The sequence below is a fragment of the Eriocheir sinensis genome, chromosome 26 (genome assembly GCF_024679095.1).
Source record: "Eriocheir sinensis breed Jianghai 21 chromosome 26, ASM2467909v1, whole genome shotgun sequence".
NCBI lineage: Eukaryota > Metazoa > Arthropoda > Malacostraca > Decapoda > Varunidae > Eriocheir > Eriocheir sinensis.
In genome coordinates, this window is record NC_066534.1 from 1,707,851 (window position 1) to 1,723,181 (window position 15,331).

The window sequence follows — 15,331 nt, forward strand, 5'->3', positions numbered from 1 at the left end:
CAGCAGCAGGACAGTTGGAGGAAGGCCTTGGAATCCCAGGGCCAGAGACTCCTCCAGCTGCAGGAGCTCCACCAGGAGCTGCTGGGCAGGCACTTGGTCTTCGCCACCCAGTACGCCACCCTGGAGGAGGATCATGCCGCCCTTCAGCGGCAGTACACAGGACTGCTGGACGAAACGTTCCCGCTGCGTGCTGCCCTGGAGAGGGACCGAAGGGCCGGCGAACACCTCCGGCGGGAAAATGCTCTACTTGCCTCCTCCTCCAGAAAACACGCCAGGAAGCTGCCGCCCTGCATAGGGTTATCCAGGCACAAGAAATGGCGAGGAAGGAACAGGAGAGCACAAGGCTGAATGGCATGAATGACGAGATAGAAGAGCCAATTGAAAATGTCAGTGATGAAGATGCCATTGGCATGAATGACGAGATGGAAAAGACAATTGAAAATGTCAGTGATGAAGATGCCACTGCCATGAATGACGAGATGGAAAAGACAATTGAAAATGTCAACGATGAGGATGCCACTGCCATGAATGACGAGATGGAAAAGACAATTGAAAATGTCAGTGATGAAGATGCCATTGGCATGAATGGCGAGATAGAAGAGACAATTGAAAATGTCAGTGATGAAGATGCCATTGACATGAATGACGAAATGGAAAAGACAATTGAAAATGTCAGTGATGAAGATGCCATTGGCATGAATGGCGAGATAGAAGAGCCAATTGAAAATGTCAACGATGAAGATGCCATTGACATGAATGACGAGATAGAAGAGCCAATTGAAAATGTCAACGATGAAGATGCCATTGACATGAATGACGAAATGGAAAAGACAATTGAAAATGTCAACGATGAAGATGCCATTGACATGAATGACGAGATAGAAGAGCCAATTGAAAATGTCAGTGATGAAGATGCCATTGACATGATTGGCGAGATAGAAGAGACAATTGAAAATGTCAACGATGAAGATGCCATTGACATGAATGGCGAGATAGAAGAGACAATTGAAAATGTCAGTGATGAAGATGCCATTGACATGAATGACGAAATGGAAAAGACAATTGAAAATGTCAGTGATGAAGATGCCATTGACATGAATGGCGAGATAGAAGAGCCAATTGAAAATGTCATTGATGAAGATGCCATTGACATGAATGACGATATAGAAAAGCCAATTGAAAATGTCAGTGATGAAGATGCCATTGACATGAATGGCGAGATAGAAGAGACAATTGAAAATGTCAGTGATGAAGATGCCATTGACATGAATGACGAAATGGAAAAGACAATTGAAAATGTCAGTGATGAAGATGCCATTGACATGAATGGCGAGATAGAAGAGCCAATTGAAAATGTCAGTGATGAAGATGCCATTGACATGAATGGCGAGATAGAAGAGCCAATTGAAAATGTCAGTGATGAAGATGCCATTGACATGAATGACGAGATAGAAGAGACAATTGAAAATGTCAGTGATGAAGATGCCATTGACATGAATGACGAAATGGAAAAGACAATTGAAAATGTCAGTGATGAAGATGCCATTGACATGAATGGCGAGATAGAAAGCCAATTGAAAATGTCAGTGATGAAGATGCCATTGACAAGAATGGCGAAATGGAAAAGCCAATTGAAAATGTCAGTGATGAAGATGCCATTGACATGAATGACGAAATGGAAAAGACAATTGAAAATGTCAGTGATGAAGATGCCATTGACATGAATGACGAAATGGAAAAGACAATTGAAAATGTCAGTGATGAAGATGCCATTGACATGAATGGCGAGATAGAAGAGCCAATTGAAAATGTCAGTGATGAAGATGCCATTGACATGAATGACGAGATAGAAGAGACAATTGAAAATGTCAGTGATGAAGATGCCATTGACATGAATGACGAGATAGAAGAGACAATTGAAAATGTCAGTGATGAAGATGCCATTGACATGAATGACGAGATAGAAAGACAATTGAAAATGTCAGTGATGAAGATGCCATTGACATGAATGTCGAGATAGAAGAGACAATTGAAAATGTCAGTGATGAAGATGCCATTGACATGAATGGCGAGATAGAAGAGCCAATTGAAAATGTCAGTGATGAAGATGCCATTGACATGAATGGCGAGATAGAAGAGCCAATTGAAAATGTCAGTGATGAAGATGCCATTGGCATGAATGACGAGATAGAAGAGCCAATTGAAAATGTCAGTGATGAAGATGCCATTGGCATGAATGACGAGATAGAAGAGCCAATTGAAAATGTCAGTGATGAAGATGCCATTGACATGAATGGCGAGATAGAAGAGCCAATTGAAAATGTCAGTGATGAAGATGCCATTGACATGAATGGCGAGATAGAAGAGCCAATTGAAAATGTCAACGATGAAGATGCCATTGGCATGAATGGCGAGATAGAAGAGCCAATTGAAAATGTCAACGATGAAGATGCCATTGACATGAATGACGAAATGGAAATTGAAAATGTCAGTGATGAAGATGCCATTGGCATGAATGACGAGATAGAAGAGCCTATTGAAAATGTCAGTGATGAAGATGCCATTGGCATGAATGACGAGATAGAAGATGAAAATGTCAACGATGAAGATGCCATTGACATGAATGACGAGATAGAAGAGACAATTGAAAATGTCAGTGATGAAGATGCCATTGGCATGAATGACGAGATAGAAGAGCCAATTGAAAATGTCAGTGATGAAGATGCCATTGGCATGAATGACGAGATAGAAGAGCCTATTGAAAATGTCAGTGATGAAGATGCCATTGGCATGAATGACGAGATGGAAAACACAGCCGAAGATGTTACAGACGAATGAACCAGTGCCTGTTCGGGCAAGATTTCTCAAAAAAGCCTGTGACAGGCCTTAGACCCGGGCCTTGAGTTCGCTGTCTGGACTTGCATTTCTTACATTTCTTACATTACTTAAAACCTTTCTATCTATGAGTAAATCGTCCTGAAGGTAATATTTGAATCACAGAGTTTTACATTCAGAGTTACATGCCAGAGCGCGCGTCCCCCATCCCGCTGCCTCGTGCCGGGGGTGTCAGCCGCCCCCGCATCGGCCGTGGCTGTGCCCAGCTCGTCCCAAACCGACGACTTCACTCACCTCGCTCTCGCCCGGTTTCCTGACCACGCCATTCATTATCTAAAAAAAGCTGAGACCGCCATCGTCTTTCTGGGAAAATTCTTGCATCACACTTGCATGAATTTGAAACAATACTATGAAACCAAATGTACGAAAGTGAGAGATAAATAGAATGGCGCATAAACATTTTCCTGCACCTCTTTCCCTTCAGCTCCTCATACTCGGCTGTTTTTCCTCCATGCAGGAATATTAGCGGCAGATAAATAGATACAAATAATTAAGTAGAAGGTTGAATAGTAACATACAGATAGATAGATACATAGATAGATAGATTGCCAGGGAGATAAATAGTTCGATAGAAATATATTGGAAAGAAAGGAATAGAAAATAAAAAAACGATAGAAGTGTTTAGGTAGATATATAGAAGACGGAATAGAGAACTAAACAGATCAAGGGACACAATGACAAGCAGACAGATAGACAGTTAGATAGAAAAGTATAGAAAAAAAAAATAGAAATCAGTACTTGACCTGACATTTCATATGCACCCATTGCCTTCTTGCCATCTATAGTCTTCCCAATATAAAGGTGGGGTGAGAAAGATAAAGGAAAAGAAAGACCAGAGAGATAAAGGAAGGAAAGGAGAGAGCGAAAAGAGGAAAGGAGGAGGAGGTTGGCGTGGGAGGAAAGAGTGGAGAGAAGGCAAAAACAGAGGGGTGGAGGGAGGAAAGAAGGGACGAGAGAGACACATAAGAGAAAGAGGAGGAAGCAGGGACAGAGAACAAAAAGGTGGATAGACGTAATAGACATAATAGACGGGTGGAGAGACGGAGTGTACGAGAAAGCGAATGAAAGGGAGAACAGAGAGCCAGAGAAGAAAGTGGAGAAATAAGAGAAAGGAACAATATATGAAGGACAAGGACAGATGTTGGAGATAAGAATGTAGATAGAATAATAAGAACAGAATGAGGAGGAGGAGGAGGAGGAGGAGAAGGGAAAGGCGAAGATGTGTCAGCCAGGGCGTGTAGGAGCTAATAAAATGTGGCTATTTATGCGGTTGTGGGTGACAGTTTAAAGGTCATTACGATATTTTGGCCCTTGGGTACATCTGGCTACACTCTTTTCATGACACACACACACACACACACACACACACACACACACACACACACACACACACACACAAAATGTAAATATCTAGACACTTTTTTATTGACACACACACACACACACACACACACACACACACACACACACACACACACACACACACACAAAACAGGTTCTATCTGGCTACACTGTTTTGACACACAAAAGTAAAATAAATGGAATAAAATATAATAAAATAATAGAAAATAAAATGAATTAATAAATAAGTAAAATTATAGGAAACAAACTTCTTTCATTGCAATTCCTCCTCTTCCCCTCTCTCTCTCTCTCTCTCTCTCTCTCTCTCTCTCTCTCTCTCTCTCTCTCTCTCTCTCTCTCTCTCTCTCTCTCTCTCTCTCTCTCTCTCTCTCTCTCTCTCTCTCTCTCTCTCTCTCTCTCTCTCTCTCTCTCTCTCCTTCCTCCATGTGTCTCTCCTCCGTCCCTCCTTTCCTCCTTTACGTAAAGAAAAAAAAAATTAGGAGGGGAAACTATTTATGATTTTCTTCCTGCTCACCGAAGCGTATCACACCAAAACATACCCCGCTTTATATAACAAGAAAAACACGTCGATTTGAATAATAAAAATGAATTAATACACTTTTACTTCTTATGGCGCTGGGCGGAGGCGAATGTTAATAAGGAGATCTAAAAACAGTGATATGGAGGTGTATTGTTTCGGCCACATAAATAAAAGCAACATTGATTTGTATAATAATAATAGATTCGATGCTTTCTCGTGCACTGGCGGCGGGATATGTTGAAATAAGACCTTGATTGGGACACAACACGGACTTAATGCTGCTTTCTCCCTTCCCCAAAACAGCCCAGCGTCTCTTTCACAATGACTCTGGAGAGGAAAATAATACTGCGAGTGGGTCTTCCCTATTCATAAACTACAGCTCTCCTTCCTCATGTTTTATCTTTTAATTCCAACAGCGCTTCACTTGATCGGGACACAGTCTTAATCCTGCTTTCTCCCTTACCCCAAAAAGCCCAGCATCTCTTTCACAATGACTGGAGAGGAAACTAATATACTGCATTTCAACGAGTGGGTCTTCCCTTTTTCATCATAAACCACAGCTCTCCTTCCACTTAGATTATAGTTTCATCTTCACTTGATCGGGACACATTTTTAAGGCTTTCTCCCGACACCCCAAAAGCCCAGCATCTCTTTTACAACGGTTCTGGAGAGCAAAACAACTCTGCATTTATATGAGTTGGTCCTTGAAACAGAAAAAAAAATGTACTTATTGAGATTCATCTTTAATTCAGTTAGATAGCACTTTACTTGAGCGAGACACACACTTAATACTGCTTTCTCCCTCACCCCCAAAGTTCAGCATCTCTTCACAACGACTCTGAAAAGCAAAACATGAATGCATATATACGAATTTGCTTTTTCTTCCTCATAAACCACAGCTCTCCTTCAACTTAGGCTCCTAAACAAAAAGAAATGCATGTATTAGGTTTTCTCGCCTCAAAAACCACGTCACTTCTTTCGAAACGCTTCTCAAAACACGAAAAAAACCTCAGCATTTTCTATAATCCGGTCTGCTCTCGCGCCCGGCTGGCAGGAAATGTTTAATAAGACTGCGATGCCGTGTTTGGCCGCGGCGTTACCCGGCCCGAGTGCTTGACCCTCTGGCTGCCCGGGGGTCGTTGGCCAGCCTCCTCCCTCGGCCCCGGGGTCAGCGGGTCTCATATAAGGCCACGCGTCGCCTTATGAGTGAGCTGCCCGCGAACACAGACCCGCCGATGGACGCCCGACAAGCAGGGACCAGACACACGCCCTCCTTAGCGGCGATCCGGGCCAAGCATTAGACTTCTCTCCTAATTTACTACAGCGTTAAATCGGAACCCAGGGGCGGAGGGTCCTGAGCTGCTTGCATGGCGGGGCGGGGCGCACACACACACACACACACACACACACACACACATCGGCCAAACTAAGCAGCTGCGGGAGTGACACGTAATCCCCTGAAATAATATGCAGATTTATTGATCTTGGTCTCGGGAAGGAAGAGATGAGAGCCAGTTAATAGACAGAAAGCAAGTGTCGCATAACAAGGGGATTGGGGTGAGGGGGAGCTAGTTAGGGGGCCTTGGGGGGTCGGGGAGAGCTGCTGGAGGTGTGGGTCAGGGTGGGTCAGGTGCTGGGTGTTGTACAGGGCGGGGCGGGGTGGGGTGCATATTCTGAATCTCTGAAATGGTATGTGGTCCCTGAGTAAAAATGTTCGGCTGTAGCTTCGAAACTAACCACGGGTTGTTCTGGAAAATACTCTCATTGTGATTCGCATTCAAAACTACCCTAAATGACTCCCAACCTAACCTAACCTAACGCAAGCTTCCCTGTTCAAGAGTACCGCCACATACCAGTAGAGAGATAGGGAGAACGCGCTCAGGCTAGGTTAGGGAGGCTCACCGGGTATCTGGCTGAGGAACAAGGCCGAGGCAGGGCGAGGTACAGCCAGACGCGTTGCACAATGTTCCCACACACTGACCTCAATATACGACGGCGAAAACGAGTGTAAACAAGCTCTTAAAATACCTGGAGACGAGTTATGTTTTTCACCGAGAGGATAAATAAAAGCTGGTACTCTTAACCCCAAAATATATTACACCCACGAGCATTGTAGACTTTTACTCGCACTTTTCAGCAAGACTTTAAAGATTACGGTGATTAAACATTTATTTAAACGTGTCTTTATTACTCATTTCAGAAGTATATTGGGAGACGAGTTATGTTTTTCACCGAGAGGATCAATAAAAGCTTGTATCTTAACCCCAAAATATATTACAGCCACGAGCATTGTAGACTTTTCCTCGCAATTTTCAGGAAGACTTTATGATTGCAGTGATTAAGCATTTATTTACACGTATCTTTATTACTCATTTCCGAAGCATCCACGCAATATGACTTGACCGAGCACTGAGTACACACAATCATCACTGTTTGGAGATATCATGTGCTCGATTATCATTACCATTCACAGTATTAAAAAGGAAAAGACTTGCAATTATTATCATTTCCTCCTGCGATTGTGTTCCTTCCTCGCCCTCCCTTTACCAGCGAATGTTTGCACCATCACCATCAGTTAGTATCATGCGTCGAGTGGCTGCTGGAAAGTATTGGAGAAGGTAAACACAATCCTGAACACTCGATATTGTGTTGACATTAGACACTCCCACGATGAGTATATATAACTATCATTGTTTAGAGCTTGCGTGTGTTAACAGTTAATTTTCATCTCCTGTTATACAAGATTTACAAAGATGTGCCCACGAGGAGTATATCTGATTATATATATATAAGGGAAGTACAATGTTCCAAGTACGACAATTTCGTATCGCTGGCGAGTCACACGGGCGTGAAGTTGCCAGCTCGTTACAGTCAGCCTGTTATATTTGCCGATCTCCCGCCCAAAACCTGTCTCTGGCGCCCAATAGCGAGACTCAGATATAGTTATCACTAAAAGCGTTGATTCCTGATGTGTTTTGGCAATGGTTAAGCGTCGAAAACCGGTACATGCACGAGGGCGAGATGATGAAGGCAAGTTATCCCAGCATCGTTTCCAGATTGTCGTACTCGGAGCATTACATTTAACAGCTTCTCCCGCATAAATGTCACCAGGAAACATGAATAATAAACCATTTCAACAATAACTACTAATAAATATCGTTATTGTGACCCAGGAAACAGTTTTTGGGATGGAAATTGGGAAATATGAGAAACTGAGTACGACAATCTGGCAACGTTGTACAATAATCCCAGCCATCAGCTGTTCAGTGTTTGTTTACCTCGCGCGGGGGAGAGAGGAAGCGACACATCTTGACCAGCCTCCACATCCACAGGCCAACCCTAGAGGACCTGCTGGGCAGCGACACCCTCAACCCCAACACAGCCTTCCAAGTCCTCAAGTGTACGCAAACCTTCCTGAATAAGTCGGGTCAAATCTACAGAATCTAACTCCACCCTGGTGACAGAACGACAAACAAAAAACTGATACCAACTACCACTGACGGGGCTCTAGAGAACAGCCCCCTTCTAGCCCCATAAAACCACCAAGAAGAAGAAGAGGAAGGGACGCTGCTCCGTGCTTACCTATGAATGCTTACCTATGAATGGATAGTGGGGAATAAAGTGACTTCTTTTGGTGTTCCCTCTGCACTGTTAGCCTCAGCCTCCTGCCCCTGATCCAAGTGCCTTATCATACCGCGAACTGGTTATTGAAGGGCAGATACCAGATACCACAGTATCTGAAGCTTATTCCATGGGTCTATAACTCCTAATGGCAGTTTCCTTCCCTTCATTGTGGTTCGCCAATGGTCTGGTTACTCAGCTTGTAGAATTGTTACAGTCGGTGAGTGTTGAGTTGAAAGAAATCTAGTGAGTGCCTAAGACCTGTTATCCTTGCTATCCATTGCCCCCTTGTTATCTTCGTGCTCCCGGCCTTGTATCGGTGCCGTGGCGGGCGTGTAGGCGTTGATATGTAAGCCCCGGTCGTCTGCCCTCCAATGCCTATGGGGGTCCGTGGACAGGGCAGGTAGTTTGGGTTATTCTGAGTTTACGTGGAAGGTCAAAGTGTGGGGTCAGGTCACCAGGCAGTGAGGTCAGGTTATGGTCAGGGTCAGTCTTGTGGTGGTACCGACTGGGTTGCTGAAGTGCTAGTCCCTGAGGTCAAGGCCAGGGTGTTCCAGAGGGTCAGCCGCCTCACAGCCCAACACCTTGGTGCTGTATGAAGTGTTCAGTGTCCACACAACACACTGCCGGATTGCCTTGACGCTGCAAGTAGAAGGGGGGTTGAGGGGGGTGAAGGCCCCTCATTAGGTAGGTTTGGTTAGCTTAGGCTTATTGGGCAGGCAGTGCGGGGAGCATAAATATGCAGCGCAGGACGGGACATGGAAGCAGTGGCCCACTACACTTGCCGGTGTTGTGAGGAATACCTCCAGGCAGAAATATGTCGCTGTGCTGTCCACCACTGTTGTGGCAACACTGGTGTTTGGAAGCAGAGAATGAGCTCTCCAAGATTCAAGCTTTTTCTGTAATAATTAGGACACCAGCATGAAAGCCTTGCAAAATCAAGCAAAACTGAACTTTTTAAAAAATCTATTTCTATTACAGTTTTTGCTGAGTACCTGCTTTTGGTGCATCAGTTTTGCATTTGTCAGAATTTATCAAAAACATTAGGGCATCAAGCATCTCATAGCATCCACTGTTTGATCTCTCTGGGGGACACTGGCTTTGGCTTCCAGTGTAACGCTCCGCCCTCAACCTCTGGTCTTGAACGCCATCACCACTGACCTGACCACCCTTTTCACAGCGGCAGGCATCCACCCAAGGTCTTGAACCACCCCAGACAAAATGCAGCAGTCATTTGAGGGTGGAGCGTAATATTCTGGAAGTGGACCCAAACACCTGGCCCCCCTTGTGTTGGGGGGGTGGGGGTTATCGAGATGCTTGACACCCTAATGTTTTTGATGAATTCCGTCAAATGCGAGACTGATGCACCCAAAGCAGGCACTCAGCAAATACTGAAATACAAACAGAATTTTTCTGAAGAGTTCACTTCTGCTTGTTCCACAGCCTGAATTTCATGCAGAAAAGAATTTTGAAGAGGAGAACCTTGCACCGGTCATTTATTTCCTCTCGTTTACCAATAAATAAAACAATGAGAATGGTCTGCTACATTTTTGTTAACAACAGTGTCACTCATTGTACTGAAGTGTAATTGCCACAAGCCCCAGAGAAACAGGGAATTTACAATAATTGAAAAAAATAGTTCAAGCCAGGTGGACCCTGTGACCTAAAACCCACGGACTGGAACTCTGAATATACCTCACTGGAGGGAACTTAGTCTGTTAACCCGTCCGCTGCGGTTGGCACGGGTTTGCTTTCACTGTTAGCCTAGTATCATATATATAGTGTCATGTCTTTCTCTGTTTCTGTGGTGGATAGTGGAGTGTTTCCCATGTGGTATTGGTGTGCTGTATATCCTCTCCCAAGGTGCAGGACTGCATTTTCTTCATTAGATTGTAGCAGCCACTTTTGTTCCCTCCTGTAGCTTGATGAGGTCTTCTGCTAGGAAATGCACATTCAAGGGACAAATATACTTTTCCCATTTCATTTCAACAGTAAATTTTAAATGTAAGTGGAGTTTTTCCATGTCGAGAATATGCTAACAGCTCCTCATTTTCATTTTCCATTTCCATCTTGCAGCACTCACGGTCAACAGCACTGCCCATACCTCAGTCCACCTGGCAGGACCTCACCAATGACCTCCATGAAAACAGGGTCCCAGACAAGCCAGTTGGTCTGAAGGTGATGTTTTCCTCAGTGTTGTGATTCATCCTCTGTCCCTTCAAATTGTCCCTCCACCACCTCCTACCTCCTTATCCATCACTTACATTCTTAATTCCCAACAAACAGTATAAACCTAATATATGTGTTTATTATTGTATAGAATTTAGGATAACTTACAGTACAATACATTCGTATAATTTTGTTTTCGTGGTACAAAATATTCATGTTTGGAAGCCATGATAAAACCTACATATTGATCAAGATGGTGGAGTCACTGTGTTATCTGTAGTGTCTTGTGGTCCATTACAGCCGTAGCTATTTGGCCACATCAGGGTGTGCTAGCAGCCCCGCACAGCACAGTGTGATGCTGTGGCTACACCATTGCCTGGGACCGAGGCGTGGCGGACATCTACTCTAAGATCGTGGACAACAAGCAGCGATTACTTCATTGATAAGCTGGGTGTGTAAGATGATCGTTTGTAACTAATTCTCCATTTTCTGGCCTAGTAGTATGCAGACCTGCAGTGTGATTCTCCACAAGACAGGGATTTTGAATTAGCCACTTCTACATTTGTGTTGAGCCAAGAGAAGGTAAAGATTTTGTTAGCCCGTCAAATGCGATTGGCACGGTTGCCTTCACTGTTAGTCTGGTAACCTTTCTCTGCCTCTCTGGTGGATAGTGGGTGTTTCGCATGTGGTATTGGTGTGCTGGATATACCCTCCCAAGGTGCAGGACTTTACATTTTCTTCACTGAATTTTAGTAAAACATTTGATCCATTTCTATAGCTTGGTGAGGTCTTCTGGTGAAATCCACAGTCAATGGGTTAAATGATATCATAGTTAACCATTTATGGAGGCTGGAGTTAACATTACATTCACCCCCCCCCAAAAAAAAATGATGATGGAGTCAATAACAAGTTTTCATTTAAGCAAAGTAAAATGAAGGTAGAGATCTTGTTAAGTAGAACATAGTTAAACATTTATTTAGTCTGTTATCAATTCACACACACACACACACACACTCTTTTACACACACTCACACACACACACACACACACAAACACACACACACACACACACACACACATACCTGCTTCTACTGAGAAAGTATTTTACACCATCATAAAGTTAGCTCTCCATATTGTGAAGTACCCTGGACTCAAGTGAGAGCAATTATTGAGGGAAAGGAGGTGGTATTCTAAGTTGCCATTTTCAGACTCTCATCATCGTTCAGGGCTCATTCTCTGTCTGCCCTGAACTCTCAGATATTTCCTTGGTGGTCATAATGTTAGTCAGGTTATTAATTGGTTATCCGTGGCCTGTTGTTTTACCTGTTGTGTGTTAGTCTATCTTATTTGTTATCTGTTCTGCCCAGTTTAACCCCCCTTGACTGCGTGATTTCAGCAGACCTCGCCAAGCTTCTGGGAATGGAACAAAAGTGTCCTATAACTACAATTCAGTGAAAGAAAAGTGTGAGTCCTGCCACACCTTGGGAGGGATATCCAGCACCAATACCATAGAGGAACACTCCACTATCCACCACAGACCAGAGAGAAAGACCTGCAGGACTACTATGTTACCAGGCTGCGCAGTGACAAGTCGCAAAATCCGTGCCAATCGCAGCAGAGGACAGGTTAAGGGTCGTGAAAAAAATTATTTGTATTATTTACGATTAGAGGTCCATAACAAGTTCTCATCTCCTCAGAGACCCAACATGGAGTTTGTGATAAGCCTGCGAGCCTTCAACAACGTGGGTGACGGGCAACCGGTGTGTACTGTAAGCAAAAGTCCTTGCACCCAGCCAGAGGAGGAGGAAGGTGGCACCCACGCTGGACCCGGCTTGGTGTGGAAATTGAAGGCCGTGGTGTGACACCCTTCATGCCATTAATTGCTGCAGTGAAACTGGACACCATGCTTTTGAGGCCAGAACAGGTGATTTATTTATTTATTTTTATTATTATTTTTTTTTTTTCAAGGAGGCAACTCAGAGTAAACTAAATTAACAACGTAATTTAAAAAGACCACCTAGATGTGCGTTCAAACACAAGCATGAAAATGGGAGGTCAAAGAGGTCAGTTTTGGGTAGTGTTGCTCTTAAGCTTGCACTTCAAAGGAGGGCAGTCATCAGCTGGAAAATATATGTTTTTATCTCATGTTCTTTGTGCACTGTCTTCACGACTTGCACACTTGCATCAACACAGCTATGGAAAGAAGTTAGTCATTTGTCAAAGAACTTATTCACCACTTACACATTCTTGTTTCCCTGCACACCTCCTTATTTCACCTCATATCCACCTCTCCAGATCATATTCGTAACCTTGACACATCCTTCTCCCTCCTACAAACAAGCCCTCATTCACCCTCCATATCTTCCTCTCTCTATATCCTTATCCATTACCCTCCCTGTACTCTCGTCCCCAACAAACTCCCTTTATTCCTCCCGTCCCCCTCACAGCATCCATGTCACATAACTCTGTGCATCCTCTTTTCCTGCAAACAGTCCTTCCACCTCATAATCCTCCCTCCTTGCCTTATCCTTCACTTACCCATCCTCTTTCCTACCAAGCACTCCTCCTCACACCCTTCCTATCCTCACTGTCATTCATGTCTCATTCTCACAAGCCAGTCCTTCATCCCAGTAGACCTTTCTTATGTTTTCCTCCCGTCCTTGTACCTGACTCCTGTTAATACTGACAGCGGCTCCTGCAGTACAACAGCTGCCACCACCTTCTCGTCCCTCTCATCCTCCAGCCGCTTACGTCAACTTTCTGGATGTGACCTGCCCTCATTGTTGCAGCCTCAAGCCATCAACAGTGTGTGAGAGTTTGCTGTGAAGACCATCAGGAGTGAGACCAGTGCTGGAAGCCTTCGTTCCTTCTTTCAGTAAATGTTCACTCAGTCCTGCAACACTTCTCAAAGGAAATCCTCACAGCTGAATCACTTGCTGTGATGAGGCACAGAGAAATTACTGACTCATAGGGTGAAGCTATTATTAGTGTTTGAGATATTGATTTTCATTGACCTTTTGCAAATACTTAGAATGAGACCTTATACATAATAGTATTAGAAACAACTGGTGAGGGTTGGCAATGATTTAATCATGATTTAATCAAATGATTAAATCATTGATTTTATTATATTTTTCTGGAGGTAAAAAGTATTCCATAGGTTCAAATGATGTGCTCCAAAAGATGATAAATGGTACAAACAACCTATTCATGTGCAATGATTCATTTATTCTCTTCAAAGTATTATAAAAAAAGATTCCTACGACAACCCATATCCTTCTGCACTTCAATTTGCCAACTTGACATATTTTTTACTAGGTAAAATCAACTCCCTCTAGTGCTTTACATAACTTGGCCCGGCAATGTATCATAATAGCAACAGAGTTTTGCAACCAAACGTAACAGAATAAAATGAGATATTCTTCTGTATGGTAATAATATAATGTTAAGTTCTGTCATAGAAAACAACTTCAGGCAACTCAATCTAATCACAAACCTATAACCTCCTATTACCAACTACAAACAAAGTACTGAACAAGTATTGTATCTTGATCCTTGACTGTACTCAAGACTTACAGGCTAAACAAACTTAAAAGTAACCTATGAAACTTTTGAATCATACTTAAGGATATATATATATATATATATATATATATATATATATATATATATATATATATATATATATATATATATATATATATATATATATATATATATATATATATATATATATATATATATATATATATTTAATGGTACAAGAATTTATCGTGACAATTTTTAAGGTTTTAGCATTGTATTTCTGTGAACAGATGTCAGTGAGTAGAATAATACTTAAAATAATCATAAGAATATAGAAAGTAAAAATATTAAATTGGTAAAATATATAGGCAGGATATCAGTTCGTCATCTGACATTTTCAGAAATATGGGCGTCAGAAATCTTTTAGGGACAATTGGTGAGGTCAGATGGTGATCAAGGTGTAAATCTTTTGTGCGTGTGTCTTGTGTGTGTGTGTATTGTGTGTGTGTGTGTGTGTGTGTGTGTGTGTGTGTGTGTGTGTGTGTTTACATTCGAACATACCTACAATTTTAAGTAAATCAAATATCATTTAACAGCCTTTATTGTGTATACAGTAACTTAGTGATCAATGTGGATTCTACAAAACATACATATAAACATATAAAACAAACAAATACAAATAAAATTATTAAATAAATAATGAATAAAAACCACGGAACAGAGAAATGGTGAAATGATATCCTGGTGCAGATGACAGTGGGAAAAGTTTTTGTACCTAATCAAGGGATTATAGAGGTCATAAAACGAAAAGCCTCTGAGGTCAAGTGAGCACCTTCTATACAATTCACGGTTGAAACAGAAAACTATTCAAAGTTACCGTTCCAAAGAGTAGACAGGCAATATAAATTTAGCGTTTATAGAAAACCCACAAACAATGAGTCTTATATTCACTATTTTTCAGCCCACCCATTAAATGTTAATTAATCTTTTTTTTCTTCGATGTTTTTACGAGCATTACGGATTCGTAGCCCTGAGTTTTTGCATGAGGAAATCAAAAATATTTACAAGACCGCTAAACAACTAAAATATCCGACTCATGTGGTTGATAAATTTTTTTTAACATTGTCAAAAGAACTTTCAACAAAACTCTCCAATCAACCCCATCAAAAATAGTAAATGTTCTCGTTTTGCCATACCATGAAAATTTCACAAACATTCCCCAACTATGTAGATCATATA